The sequence below is a fragment of the Dipodomys merriami genome, unplaced genomic scaffold, assembly GCF_024711535.1.
Source record: "Dipodomys merriami isolate MVZ:Mamm:240054 unplaced genomic scaffold, mDipMer1.0.p SCAF_44, whole genome shotgun sequence".
Lineage (NCBI taxonomy): Eukaryota > Metazoa > Chordata > Mammalia > Rodentia > Heteromyidae > Dipodomys > Dipodomys merriami.
In genome coordinates, this window is record NW_027206002.1 from 6,667,675 (window position 1) to 6,683,461 (window position 15,787).

At 40.6% G+C, this 15,787-nt stretch overlaps 1 pseudogene; it reads right to left on the bottom strand.

The window, feature by feature from the left end:
- Window positions 1-1,094: 1,094 nt before the first annotated feature.
- On the bottom strand, window positions 1,095-1,296 carry LOC138808075 (ATP synthase subunit ATP5MJ, mitochondrial pseudogene; annotated as a pseudogene).
- Between the last annotated feature and the right edge of the window lie 14,491 nt (window positions 1,297-15,787).

Genomic DNA, 15,787 nt, shown 5'->3' on the forward strand with positions numbered 1-15,787 from the left:
TTAGAGTTTTTGATTATAGCCATTCTAACTGGGGTGAGGTGATATATCAATGTTGTTTTGATTTGCATTTCTTTTATGGCTAGGAATGTTGAACATTTCTTCATGTGTCTATTGGCCGTCCTTCTTTCTTCTTCAGAGAATTTTCTCTTTAAGTCTTTAGCCCACTTACTTATTGGGCAGTTGTTTCTTTGAGAATTTGTTGTTGGGTGGTTTAATTTTTTGAGTTCCAGGTATATTTTAGATATGAGACCCTTGTCTGTTGTATGGCTAGTGAGAAGATCTTCTCCCAATCTGTGGGCCTTCTATTGATCTTGCTAGCTATGTCCTTTGCCATGCAGAAGCTCTGCAGCTTCATGTAATCCCATTTGTCCAACCTTTCTTTGATTTGTTGTGTTTCTGGGTCTCTATTAAGAAAATTTCGGCCTGAGACAAGGAGACCTAGGGTTTCTCCTATTCCATCCTGTAATGTTTTCAGAGTGTCTGCTTTGACTCCGAGGTCTTTGATCCATTTGGAGTGGATTCTGGTGCAGGGTGATATATAAGGATCTAGCTTTAGTTTTCTACAAGTAGCATTTTTCTTATAGCTGGTGTTTTACTATTTTAACCATGCCTCCACTTCCAGCTTTTTGTTGATTAATTCAAGATAGGGATTTGGAGGATTTGTGTGTCCAAGTTGGCTATGAATCTAGGTTTCTAGATCTCAGCCTTTCTGAGTACTTAGGAGTATAGACATGAACTACTGGTGATTGGCTCAGTTTTACTTTTTTTTTGTGGTTTGTAGACATTTATTGAACATTACAGTTGACTGAGTGCCTAGATTGTGACCAGGGCCACATCTGAGACTCTGGAGGCCATCTGCTCACCATCCCTAGTTTCCTAGGATGGCCGCCGGGTGTGAGGCTCAGTGCCTGCTGCACGAGCAGGACCCCAGGGGAGGACACACTGGAACCTGCACGGTGTGGTGCATCTCACAGACAGTTGTATTCATGCCACAGAAGAAGTGGTGCTCCTACAAGGATATGTACAGCGGCATTCCGTATTCCCATCTAACAAAGCTTGCTCAAATGTGCAGGCAGACTGGCATTTCTCGTCGTGCAGAGGAGCTAATGATGGCTGTGAGAAGGCGCAGGAGTGGAACCTTTTAAAGCCTTACTTCTTTTATCAGCACTCCTGATGTTATACACGATGAAGCCCATCAACCCCATCCCTACCCAGATCTCCTGGTAAACCTAGGTGTAGTAGGGTTTCAGGGGGACCCAGACATTTTTCATAAACCTTTGAAGCATCTCGACAGGACGGAGGGCTCAGACCCTGCCAGACCCCACAGCCATCCACCAGGAAAGGTCTCAGTTTTACTTTTTGAAGGACAAGGCCCAGTAGGAAACATTGGAAGCTCCATTGTAAATGGTGCTACACTAGAATTTTCTAGGATTAGAAACATCAGGTTAAGAAATGTATCCATTTGTTGTATCTCAAATGAGTATCCATTCCGCACTATACATGATGATATTAGACATGTTCAGGCTTCCTGAGCCATATATAGTGAGGGAAGGTAGAACTTTAAATATATAGTGCCACTGATAACCCTGCATTTACAAACAGTATTAAGTGCTCTAATTTTTAAGAATGATATGTACCAACCGACTAACAGTCTCCTTCTAAGGAAAAATTAAAAAAAATCCTACCTCTAACTGTAATAGTGTTAATTGTGAGCTAGCTTCTAAGCTGTCAGGTTGGAACCTAATTAATCACTGAGGGTAGTGTGGAATTGATGAATTGCCTTGGTGCTTTTTTACTAGTATAAATCTTTGATTTAATGATTGCTGCTCTCTGATTCATACCGTACTACCCCAGTGATCAATATGCATGATGAATGGCTAATTTTCAAGAACCACCCACTTGGTAATGTTGCTTTACATATACAGCATGTGTGGATATGAATTAGGAGCCAAGACAGATTTCTGACAAGGAGGCACAGGGTGAGGTAATACGGGAGAGGAGGAGGGGAAGACATGAGAGGTGAATGGATTTTTACTCTTTCAAGTTTCAGAACTGGCAAAATAAAAATCAAAACAAGAGGATCACTCTGCTGCCCTCACTTGACTTTTAGCAAAATATTTATATAATTTTTTGGGGGGTCTTCTTCAATACTTACATCTGTCTGTCTGTCTCTCTCTCTCTATCTGTGCAGGCCACTTATTTTTAATAGATTTCATACGTGGATGCACTATACTTTAATCACATTCATCCTAAATCACCTACTCTTACCCCTCTCCTGCTCACCCTGGTTTCATCCCGCTTTTACATTCATGCCATCTTCCTTTTAAGATCTTGATTTCACATACGAGAGAAAGCAGGTGAAGTTTATCCTTCATAGTCTTCACTTGACATGATGATCTCTTGTTTCATCCATTTTCCTGCAAATAACATTATTTTATTGTTCATTGTATATAGGAACCATGTTTTTTTAATCCCTTCATTTGTTGAAGGACAGCTAGGCTGATGTCATAACCTGGCTGTTGTGAATAGTGCCAACAATGAATATGGTGTTTCACTGTCTCTGTTAGGAATGTACTTTGACCAGCCTCTGCCGAAGTCTCTCACTTCAGGGATTTGATGTTCCTTAGTGGAGACCTATTGTCCATTGCTCCTTCAGGCTGAGTGATGTGTTGTACACTATCTATCTATCTATCTATCTATCTATCTATCTATCTATCTATCTATCTATCTATCTATCTATCTATCTATCTATCTATCTATCTATCTATCTGTATGTATGTATAACTATATATAATTTACTAGCTATGCGTTTCTTTGTTTTCTTTTGGCTATTGCTGCGTGAAGATAGGGTGTGAAGTCACTTGTGGTTTGCAGAAGGCTGGGAGGATTTGTTTGGTGATTTACTCATTGGTTCAGGCATTAAATCCAGAGCTATTTACTAAGTGCCTTAGCTGTCAAGCTAGGCACTGGAAATATTTTGAGGAGAAAGGTAAGTATTGCCTCTTCTCCCAGGAACAGTTCTAGCTGGTTGGGAATGTGGGGTTTTTTTGTCTATCTTTGAGCCCAACTGGCTCAAAGATAGAGTGTTTCTCTCTTGTATTGTCAAAGTACCTAGTTTCTCATTTCAGGGAATTATTCTGCCTTCCTCGTGTTTTCTCCTCCACATCTATATTTGTGATTCAGTTTCCTCATCAACCTCCTAGCCTTCTCTTTGATTTAGGGAAATCCTGGTGTATGCCAGGTAAGTTGGAAACAATGAGACTGATTCTGATGACAGAAAGCAGCCTTTCTCTTGTCATCCTGTAAATGATACCAACTTGAATTGTGAAGTGCTCTATCAATGTGAGCTGTTTTGAATTCCCAGTGATTTTTATCTCAATGACATAATCAACAAAATGCTTAAAGGCTTCTTATAGTTCATTGTTTTCCTTAACATGAAGTTGGAAAAAAGCTTAAAAGGTTTGTCATTGGAATTAGGATGAAATAGTGAATTGATTCAAACTATCAAAGGTCTATCATCAGAATTCTAGGGAAACATCATGGGAATGATTCAAAAATGATCGTGTGGATTTCTACTAATGTGAAAATAAGCTCACACCATATTACTGAAGGAAATAACATCTGAAGTAATAGCATGCCAAGTTATGATTTCTGGCATAATAGGTACCTAGTAAATATTTGTTACAAAGCTTATAGCTGTATTTTTGTAGCTGTCATTACCCCATCAGCAAAAAAATAACTTTATGAAATAGTTCTCTCTAAAATGTTAACAATGGTTAATTTGGGGTAGTGTAACCCCCAAATAAAAATTATGTAGCTCGAAGGCTGTAGCTCAGTGGTGAAGTGTTTGACTAGTACGTGCAAGGCTCTGACACCATAAAGAAACAAAAACAGCCATAGAAGTATTTATTTTATAGTATATATATATATTTTTTTAAAAATAAAATTGTATTTTTATTGTGAAAATACTGTACAGAGGGGTTACAATTACATGGGCAAGATAATGAGTACATTTCTTTATCAAGCATGGTAACCTCCTCCTTTGTTTAGTATATATTTTTTATTGTAAAGATACAGAGGGGTTACAGTTACATGAGTAAGGTAATGAGTACATTTCCTATTGAGCATTATTACCTCCTCCTTTGTTTTTGCCCTATCATCCCTTCCCTCTCCACCCCAACTCCCTCCCCACCCCCAAAGTTGTAAAGTTCATTTTCAACATAGTGTCTTGTACATCTCATTGTTACAATGGGTCAACCTGTATCCTTATTTCAGCATTTTGTTATTTCCCTTCCCCTCCCCAAATTAGAAAAATGTATAAACAAGATACAGGGCACCAGAACCAAATATAGTGAAAACAGGGGTTATACTGTGGGGGAGGAACATACAAAAGAAACAAAAACTCACATAGTACATTATAAATACATTAAAGACAACAGCAAGGAAGATACCTCTTGTGTCCCTATCTTTGGGTTCATTTCACTTAGCATCATCTTATCTGGTCATATGTACATAGCTTTTGACCTTTTCTGCTTGTCCTAGACATATAGTAGTTATTGGAAATAAGGGAAACCATGGGAGTTTCTTTGGGACTGGCTTACTCAGTAGAAGTATTTAACTGCTAGTAATTTGATATTCTTATGACAACTGTGATTTATCTACATATCTAGAAAATATTATATGGAAAATATTATATTTGAGACAAAGTCCTACAATATAGCACTCTAACCTGGATCCTTCTGACTCAGCCTCCCAAGTGCTGAGATTACAGGTGTGTGCCATCATGCCAGGCTATTTTTCCTATTTTAAAATAGCATTATTTTGAGCAAGAACACCTTCTATCTGTTCCAAGGGAGGCTGGAAGCTTCTTTTCCCTAGGATTCCTTTGTATGTGAGAAAATTAAGAGAGACAAGTTCTGGGCAGGCGGTGGAGTCTTTCTCTCCAAGGCCTGGAGGGCTGATTCTGTAGTTTCCCCTGGAGAAATCTCAGTCATTCTGCCTCTCTCCTTCTGGGAGTAGGTTTGCTCTCCCTCTTTTGAAACTAAGGGATTCTCAGTTATTACCATTGTGACTTCTCTTCCTATCTTTTAACATCTCACCCTGGTAGATTTCTTGTTTTATCTGGCACCCAGTGGAGCTCTGTTGAACCGGGGCCTTCCTTTTCCACCAATCCTCCTCCAATTAATTGATAAAAATTAATAATTTAATTTTAGGGATGGGAATTTCATATCATTCTCTGAGCACCATCACCAGGCATCCCAGAGATGGCTCATACATACTGGCACCTGAAGCAAGAGAAGGAACAATTTCCCTCTTTCAGGAGAATTGTACCACTTGAACATCTCTGATTGGAGGGTAGGTAAAAGAATGGGAGGCACAGAGCAGAATCGGTCCCTCTAGATATCAGGAGGTTAAAAGGAAATTGGTAGTGAGAAATCACATGTATTCCCTCTGAGCTTGTAGATATATTTGGGACTTTTGCCAACCTACTTACTTATTTTAACCCTGAACTGCTTCTATTTGACACAACTTCATTGATCTGGGATTCATTGAAAAGCAAGAGCTCTGAATTTCATCTTCACTAATATTGTTGGACCTTTGGCTCTTCATGGTTTTACCCTTAAAATAGAAGTTATGAGACAGCCCATCTTTTATTGTGACCATCAATATGACCACCACACATAGCACAGGAAGAGTTAGATTTAGTCATGGGAACTCAGCATTAGTGATTATTTTAATACGGGCTGAGCAAAAGCTTATCTGCAGTGTTGGGAATGTATTTCTCCACAAACTGGAGTTATTTTGAGAAGGACAGTTTCCTTCAAAATTTGTGCTTTTTAAGTTGATGACGTGACATGATGACAGTGGCTGAGCAGCTCACTTGTGAATATCTGCTCACAGGAACTGAGGATTTCTGCTCCTGAGCTATCGAATACACTTTATGCCAAATACAATCTTGACTGTAATTTGAATGATGAGGTTTAATATTAACCAATAAAGATGTTCTCTAAAGCTGTTGTTTACTTACATCAGAGGGGCCAATACTTTCTTCAAATTGTAGATGTCTTTAGTTCCATAGAATTGGCATTATAGAATTGGCAGTGTCAATTGTGTTAAAATGATATGCAGATCATGATTTGCAAATGATATGCAAACATTTTTGAGCTTTATGTTTGTTCATGAAACTGAGTGCAAAAATGAACCTGGCAAGGCAATCAGGGCAAGGGACCTCTCCCGTGGAGAGGTTCTAGGTCCTCCACCATGGCCTGAACAGTCCTATGTACAGGTCCCTTGAGATCATGTCACCATAGCCTTGAGCAGTGGTGCATGTGGAACCCTGGGCATCAACTCATGACCCATTGTCCCTGGAAGACTTACAGGTACCAACATGTTGATTGGATCCCAGAGGTGTCTAGGGTGTGTGCTGCAATGGGCACCCAATCAGAGGGTCTACGGATGCATAAAGAGCTCCCGCAGGCTGCAAGGAGCTTCTGATTGAATCTGGGGCCCACTGTTCAGGCCATAGGCTGTCCAGTGATCCTGAGTGTCATGTAGCTCTTTCCTACAGTCATTAACCCATTCACAAAATAAATAAACCAGTATGTCCTACCTCCCTTGTGACTCCGCCTGTCTTGCAAGAGCTATGCTTACCTTTCTCTTTAATAAATCTTTGCCTTTAACATCTTTATATGTGTCTATGGACTCTGTTTTTGAGACCAGAGAGACAAAGGACCCGATCCAAGTGTTAGTTTTTCACTGTCACACTGAACAGCCATAAAGTTATTTGTGTCTTATAGTTCCTTTGTTCCACAAAAAAATTAGTAATTGTCACTTCCCTCTTTATTTCACACCCACTGACTATGTACAGCCCATTATTTAGTGTAGATTTAGATGGTCAATATTTGTTGAATGAATCATGGCCAAGAGTTGGAGTGAACAAGTACTTGTAAGTTTGGCTAAGGGAAAAATGATAATTCAATGCAAGTATTTCTCTCAGGGCTGCCTTATCTCCCATAAACATTATAAAATCTTGTTCTCTCTCTGTGTTTTGTATTTGTGTTGATGCTAGGATGGTAGATATTTAGCACATATGTATGAAATTGGAGCAAAGTAAGTAAAGGGAGCAAAAGTTAAATAGGCTGTTATTGATCATACACTGGGAAAACAATTGCCTTGACTTTTAGCTGTTCAGTAAAATAATTTCAAGCTTCCCTACCGTTCCTGTGCAGGGAGCAAAAGATGGTCCTCCAGTGAAAATGAGTCATGTCAACAAGTCTTGCAAAACTCCTGGCATCTTGTTTAGTACATGACCAAAAAAATGTGGGAGCCTCATTTCCTCAGACCCTACTTTAACTGCAGAAGGGCTCTGGAGTATAGTTACTTGGGTAATGGTATTTACTAAACTCCTTGTCAAAGGAAAGCCTGCCTTCCAAACTTAGCATTATCTGCCTGTTAACAGAATGAAGCAACACTCTCAGTCTTGTAGAGTCTCACCACTGAATCTTGCATTGGAATGATACTAGATTTCCCTCCCCACACTTTATGATAATATTGGCTTGCCTAGAATCTCACAGCTTCATAGATAGGAAGAATGGAACTGAGGAACTGGTAGGAGGACTTGAAAGTGGAGAGATGGGAGTGTTTATCTAGGGGTGGAAGAATAGTTCATCCTTGGACATGGGGAAGACAGACTATACGAAATTTTACAATACATACAAAGCTCTTTATAACAAAGAGAGGGCTCTCTGTTTATTAAAATATAGCCAAGAATAGAAAGGCAATGGGAGAGAACCACTTTGGAAGCCAGGCCTTCTAGATATTATTTCCTTACTCTGAGAAAGGAGATAGTGTGGAGGAGTTGATGTAGAGAAGAAGCTTCTGGATTGTGGAGTGTGAGTTGAGTGTGCCCAGACTCAGAAGGAGCACAAAGCCCACTAGCCAGTGGAGCTTTCATGACGGCTGTGAAAGAGAGGGCTACATAAACTTTCTCAAGGGAGGGGGGAGGCGGAATGTGAGAGACGCTCTTGCAGTAAGAAAAACATAATAAATCCAAGAGCTACACACAGCCTGGGGGATTTTATGACCACAGCCAGGCCTGAAGGAATGACTGAACTTAACTAAAGCTGTTAATTACCTGTGAGATCAAAAGCCCACATAAAGGAAATATATTTATGATGCACCTTACAGGATATGCTTCAACTTCTTACCTTTTTTTATTAATTGGTTTGATTAAATAGATTTAAAGAGCCCAAGCAAAGCCTTTTAAATCATATTCCATATTGATCTAATGAAATAGTCAATAAATATACCAACATAGCCCTTTGCTTTGTACAGTCTGGAGGGAAATGCGTCAGTGAATATAACTCAACTCCAAACCTCACTGCTTTTTCACTCTGTGACACATAGAGAACCAAAGGGATGCTGGGAAAATGTTTCAGGCCATTTGTGGGAGTGCTTGAATAAATGGTTTAACACCTGTTTACAGACTACTTACCAGCCTCTGTCCAAGCCCACATCCAGCTCTTCGGTGCTTCATGGTGGACTTTGCTTGAGCCAGCCAGGTCGGGTGTCTGGGAAACTCTATGCATCATTTATCAGCTTTACTAATGCATGCAGCCATCTGTTATAAACCTGGCTCTAGGCTTCAAGATTCTGGTCATATTTCAGAGCCTCTGACTTTTTATGCATTTGTCCATTTAGTTCTGTAAATATTGACAAAATGAGACTCATAAACACAATAAAATGTGCCCAGGTAAATAAGAATTCTGTAATGAGGATTCTTTCATCTTAATAAATCTATGTTAAATCAGGGGAAACTTTTCTGTGTCCCTTTTCTGACCTCTGGGAGCAGTGAAAGGACTCAAGGTAGGAAGGAACATGGGGATGAGGAGTATTTCATCTAAGATTTAGACCCTGGCATTTTGTGAATTTCTTCCACTGAGTGAAATACAGCATGTCAAATAAGTGAGACTCTCCGTTGGCTTGAGGTTTTCTCCATATTTTGAGTTTGTAGTGAACTGTAACATAACTTGATTCTTAAAATGGATCCTACTAGGAGTACATCAGCCAATCGGAAGCTTCCAAGTGACCTAAACATGTCCATGTAAGACAAATACCTTGCTGAACCCATTCATGCTATTTCCAAATTCTACTTGTGTTTTCTGCTTATATTTCAAAGCAGTGTTTTCTGAGCCTCTTTGGTTCTGAGAGCTGCCTGATTCACGAATCCTCCTTTGCTAATGAACTACCTGAAAAGTGTCCAAAGTTTTTCTTTTAATGATTAAGAGTTTATACTAGCTGCATGGTCACGAGTCTCAAAGGCAAGCCCCAAACAGTGTTCTGTGGGGGTAATTTCCTTGGCCTTTGTGTCACTTCAGCGCAGAGGTAACAAGATTAACTTGGATCATTCTTCAAAGTATGCATACAGGACAGTGTTACTGAGTTTGTGCCTATAACCCCGCAGGAAATTCTCCTTTGCTAGCTTAGTATGCTTTCTTTTTCTCTAATAAAAGAACCTTGATTCTCAGGTATTTTATAAATAGTAGAGATTGATTTAGCTCATGAGCTAAACCCAGGAGCATGGAACTATCATTTTATGAAGGTTGAGCAACATCCTATAGCAGAGAAAAAATGTGCTGGTTTAGAGTCACTTCTTTTTACAGAGTCACTAATTCCACCACGGAGGCCCCTGCCTTTATGATCTAATTTATTCCTAACTACCTCCCTTAGGTCCTGTCTCCAAAAACCATTTACACGAATTTAGGATCTAAGTACCCAACACATGAACTTTTAGGGGTTATCTTTAAACTATAGCATTTCTCCCCAAGTATGAGAACCACTGCAAAATGGACCAAGATCCAGGAATGTGTGCAGCTGTAGGGAATGTCAGCTCTCTCCTAGGATTCACATGCAGTTCCCTCTCTCTTGGGATGGGTATGAATCTAAGAGAAGTCTTGACTGCCTTTTAGGTTACATTACTCTGTTTTACTACTATGCCTCTAAAAATCATTTTTTGTTTAGTGATACTTAGGTTTGAACTCAAGGTCTTTCAGGATCTCTCTAGGATGGAGCTGTACGATTTGAACAATACTCCACCTCTATATTTCTTTTGCTAGTTATTTTTCTAATTGGGTCTTACTATCTACCCAGGCATTCACCTGAGCCACAGTCTACATACTTTAGGTTTCTACTTGTCCCTGGGATCGCAGGCTCTCCTACCCTCTCCATTCAAATGAAGTCTTGTGTACTTTTTTTTTTTCAATTTTTTGCCTAGGCTGGCCTTGCCAGAGTCTTTCTAATCTCAGCCTCCCATGTAGCTTGGGATGACAAGCAGCCAGCTGTGAGGGTTGAGAAGGGGGTCTCATGAACTTTTTCACCTCCAGCTGGCCTCATGAATTATGGACTTCTGCATCTCAGCCCTCCTCAGTAACAAGGGGTGAGCCATGGATGCCTGGCTAAGCTCTGTAAATCTTAATACAGTTTCATAGATGGATTTGCGTATGTGAGACTTAAAAACCAAGAACCACATCTCAGAAGATGGGGCTGGTGAGGTTCAGGTAGATCTGGGTTCTGCATTCAAGTAGGTTCAGTGTTTCCTTGTACTTCAGAAAGCAACTTAATTTGTTCCCTCAACCAGGAAAGTTTGCAGATATAAAGCAATACTAATGATGGAATTCCAGCCAGGCGCCTGTGGCTCACACCTGTAATCCTAGCTACTCAGGAGGCTGAGACCTGAGGATTGAGGTTCAAAGCCAGCCCTGGCATGAAAGTCCATGAAACTCTTCTCTCCAATAGACCACCAGAAAACTGGAAGTGGCGCTGTAGCTCAAGTGGTAGAGCACTAGCCTTGGGCTGAAAAGCTGAGGGACGGTGCCCAGGCCCAGAGTTCAAGCCCCATGACCGATTAAAAAAAAAAAAGATGGAATTCCATCTTGATTGGAATGTTGAACTCATTTGAGGTGCAGGAGAAGCCCATGTAATTGAGGCTTTTCCTCTCCCAGCCCCCAGCCCCTTTCCAGCCTTATTCTATCTTCAATTATTTGGGTAATTTGGTCCTGAGGGCAAGAATTCCTTTATAAGTCAAATCTATTCAAATCTATTATGCAGAGAAGAATCATCAGGAAATTACTCAGTTTGTATCCCAGACTTGTGCCTAAGGTTTTGGAGTAGATAGAGCTTTCTATTAAGCCAGCACTGCTCTCCAGTTCAGGAACAAGCCGGCAGGCTGGACATCCACAGCTCTTCCCTTGGTCCCTCTTTGTTTTAGCAAGAGCCGTCTGTAGGGATGCCCCATGCGGATGCTGGCTGGTGGTGGCTTCTCTCTGCCTGAGGCCACTGTTGCTGCCAACCTTGCTTGGCTGGTGTCAGAGCATTCATTCCAGGCCAGGGAGAGCTGCTGCCAGGGCAGCAGGCATATGCTTTCGCCTTGTCTAGCCATCTCCAGGAGCCAGGGATCCAGGCCTTTTAATCATCGAAACCTCAGGCCTTCTGGTGAAGAGCTGGTTTTGTCTATTTGTGCCCTGACAGAAGTTGTCTATGTGCTGTCAAAGGTCCATGAGCTTTTGGGCTTACAGGCACTCAAGCCAAATGCAAACGTTTTCAATTTAGACTTTGGAAAATGACATTTTAGTGTACTGGGCAGACTTGTTTATCTGGCTTTATTGTTTCTGGATTTCTGGCTTACTGGAGATACTCAAATTCTGTTTGGTGTATATGTGTGTCTCTGTGTACACTTACATATTTTCCTTTGTGTTTCTTATATTTTTTTTGTTCCCACAAAGTGAATGTCAAGAGAAAGCAGAACAGGAAAAAGGGGCTTGGATTTTGGCCTCAGAATGATATGTCTTTTTCTTGTCTTCCCTCACAGTTACATATGTGCCACAAGAACAGACTTTTGTCTTATTTTTTGTTGTCTCCCTAGAGCATAACATAGTTTCAAGCATGTAGGTAATAAGGTGATGAGTTAATATGATGAGTGAAAGCATGAACAGGTTCACATTCTCTCTACTCAGAAGTTTTGTAGCTTCATGTGCTTTTTTTCCTTTTTTTTTTTTTTTTTTGCTGGTTCTGGGGCTTGAATGAACTTGTTTCACTCAAGGTGGGCACTCTACCACTTGAGCCACAGCACCTTGTTTTCTGGCAGTTAATTGGAGACAAGAATCTCACAGACTTTTCTTATCCATGCTGGCTTTACCACGATCCTAAACTCTTACCTCTGGAGTAGTTAGAATTACAAGTGTGAGGCACCAGTGCACGGCTCATATGCATTTTAACAATCCCACTTTGCAGTTTGTTTCATGGAGAGTGGTCACCTATTCTGTAAGACCCTATAGAGACTGGCATAGTCTTGTAAACGTTAGGCGCTCCCTCTTCTGTTTATCCACCATTGAGCAAGATCCTCGGGCAAGGATTTGTTTTTCCATTTATTTGACATCTACACTACTCAACTTCTGCTAAAGAAGTACTGCTTTTCAACAAATCTCACATTTTCACTGATCAGTTCAATGAAGCATATTCTCTTTTACCATACTTTTTGGCCATTTGTGGCTTTTGGGAAGTAATATTTTCACAAAGTTAAGGGTTGTAAAACACTCAGAAGATCATACAACTACTTAAACACAAACAATAATATGAAATTGACTGAGCTTCTTCACATCAACCAAGCAGTCTCATATGTGCAGGGGAAGTAAAAATTTGGGGGTTTGAATTTTTATTTTTAAAAATTTGCTCTTTGACCTTTTCTGCTTGTCCCAGACATATACTAGTTATTGCAAATAAGGGAAACCATGGGACCTATGTTTCTTTGGGCCTGGCATCTTGTATATACCCTTCTCTAATTTGGAGAGGGGAAGGGAAAAAACAAAATATTAAATAGGGATACAGATTGACCCATTGGCCCATTGTAACAATGAGATGCACAAGACACTATGTTGAAAAGCAAACTTTACAATTTAGGCAGGGGTAGGGGTGTAGCGGGGAGCTTTAGTTGTAGAGGTGGGAGGGAAAGGAGGGTAGGGGAAAAACAAAGGAGGAGGTACTCATGACCTTGCTCATGTAACTCTAACCCCTCTGTACAGTATTTTTACAATAAAAATGTATTAAAATTTGTTCTTTGATCACATTTAATGAATTCACAGGTAATATGAACTTACTGTGTACATTTCTTCAAATAAAAGGAATAAATGAAGTAATAAAGGGAAGAAGGGAAGGAGAGTGGGAGAAAGGAAAGAAAAGAAAGAGAGCATGAATGGATGGATAATGAGTAGACTGAAGAACACTTAAGGACAGTTAAATATTTTAAGGATTTATGTGGGAAATGCTTGGCTCTCACTTGTAGTTGGTGTATTGCCATAAGAATGCTTTTCTGTTGGGGCTGGGAAGGTGGCTTAGTGGTAGAACACTTGCCTTGCATGCCTGAGGCCCTGGGTTTGATTCCTCAGCACCACATAAGCAAAAAGAAAAAAGCCAGAAGTGGCACTGTGGCTCAAGTGGTAGAGCGCTAGCCTTGAGCTGAAGAGCTGAGGGACAGCGCCCAGGCCCAGAGTTCAGGCCCCACAACTGGTACAAAAAAAAAAAAAAAGAATGCTTTTCTGTTAACCGTCCTTGCCTTGTGACTGGCCGTCAGAGTATCACTCTTTTCAGGTGAAGTCACTTCTGCAACCCCTAAGTTTATTGACACTGGCTTCCGATCTGAAGCTTAGGCTTTCAGTTGCACAGGTAGAACCTGGAAGACTGACATGCCGAGCTCCTGACTCCATGGGAGAATGTGTGTGTGTTTGTCACGGGGACTGTGTGAATTTCTTCTCTGCGTCTTCTTAGGACTACAGGCTTCTCTGCTTGTCTCCTCAGTAATGGTTCTTAATTTTCCCCTGCTTTGTTTTACTTACTTTGGGGGCCTGACCACATCATTTATGGAAACCTCACATTGTTTATTCTTTAATAAAACAAGAGAAAATTATCATGAGGTCCCACCTGGATTGGCAGTTGTGAAAAAAAATGTGTCAACATAACACATGCACTTAGTGTCGATGATGAAGTCAACCCATATTTGGTAATGGGGAGAGTAGCTCCGGGTAGCAATGGCCTCACCATCCTCATGCGGAATCTGAGTTGTTCCTGCCCCACAGGTGGGTGAGAATGGCAAGTCACAGACAGATTCCCCGGGAGTGATGGTGAATGCATTTACTCTCCCACGGAAAACACATGTTTCATAAAGCCAAGACTTTATCGACTTTTCCTCTGGCTTCCTGCTGAGCCTTTAAACTCTGGAACTTTCATCATCTTCCATCCCCCACTTCCAGCCTTCGTCTTTATCCCCTAATTACGTGAGCTTAACTTCCCCTGACCTACAGAGAGTCAGGAAAAATGGCCATATAAAGCCCTGTTGTGTTTGGGTCTGACCTATGGGTCCTTTAAATGAAGCCAGGATACAGTGTTGGGGTTTGAGCTGCTAATGTCTGGACGCCCTTAAGGAGCATAAATCTCTCCAAACCCAAAGGGGACTTGAAGGTGGTGATTTCCAACCCTCTTGGATTTGTGACACCTTATGGTTTGATTTGCTAACACCTTCTTCCCTGCCTTTTAAAAGTAACAGGTGTGTCATATGTTTATTTTGAAAATTAAAGTAAATCATTATTTATACTTTTTTATTATTGAGCATTACTTTTGAGGGTGAGAAAAGAGGGAGGTGACTTGTAGAATTTTTAATGGCCCCGTTAGCTGTGTTCCATGAGACTACCTCAAATCTGTTCCTTTATGTACTCTTAACCCCATGGTAGAGCCTCTGACTAATACACATTTGTTTTCTTTCATTGTTTTCTGTTATTTCTACTGTCTGCTGTGATATTTGACCATATACTGTTCTCTATTATTATCAGATTGATTCTAGTATATTCAGTATTCCTTGCAATATCATCCCCTTTACTTTTTTTTTTTTTTTTGGTCAGTCGTGGGGTCTGAACTCTGGGCCTGGGCGCTGTCCCTCAGCTCTTCAGCTCAAACTCATTTTTGAGCCACAGCGACACTTCCGGCTTTTTCTGCTTACATGGTGCTGAGGAATCGAACACAGGGCGTCATGCCTGCAAGGCAATCACTCTACCACTGAACCACCTTCCCATCCCATCCCCTTTACTTTTGACCCAGTGCTAAGACCAGAATAGATGTACAGTATAAAAATTAGTATTGGTGGTACTGAGGATTGAACTCAAGGCCTCATACTCTACCACATAAGCCATAACCCCAATAGTTTGCTTTCAGTTGATTTTTCAGATAGAGGCTTGTACTTTTGCCCATGTTGTTCTCAGGATTACAAGCCTATACCACTATGCTAATTAAATTTTTTTTTGAGATAGGGTCTGTATATCTTTTTTAAAAAAATTGGGATAGCCTGGAACAGAAATCCTCCTATCTCCACTTCTTGAGTAGCTGGGGTTACAGGCATGCCTCTTCATTCTTGGTCTAAAGAGCCATTTGAGTAATTAGTGATATCTTTGGTGAAATAAGATGAAACACAGGTATGGAATACATCTTCTTGGTCCTCACTATTACTTTCTAAGGAAGACAGAAACAAATATGGCCAGTGGTGTAGAGTAGAAACTCTATACTTTCCATGGAAAGAGCATTGATGGCCACATTATTAGACACCAGAGGGTCCATTCTCTGTATCTTGAGGGACATCAAATCTAATGAAACATTAGCAAGCATCAAGTGGTGCTTCTTAGGAAAATTCTGAAGAGGCTTGCAGCTCTTAGCTTATTATCCCAGGCACATGCCCCTGCACTTAGATAAT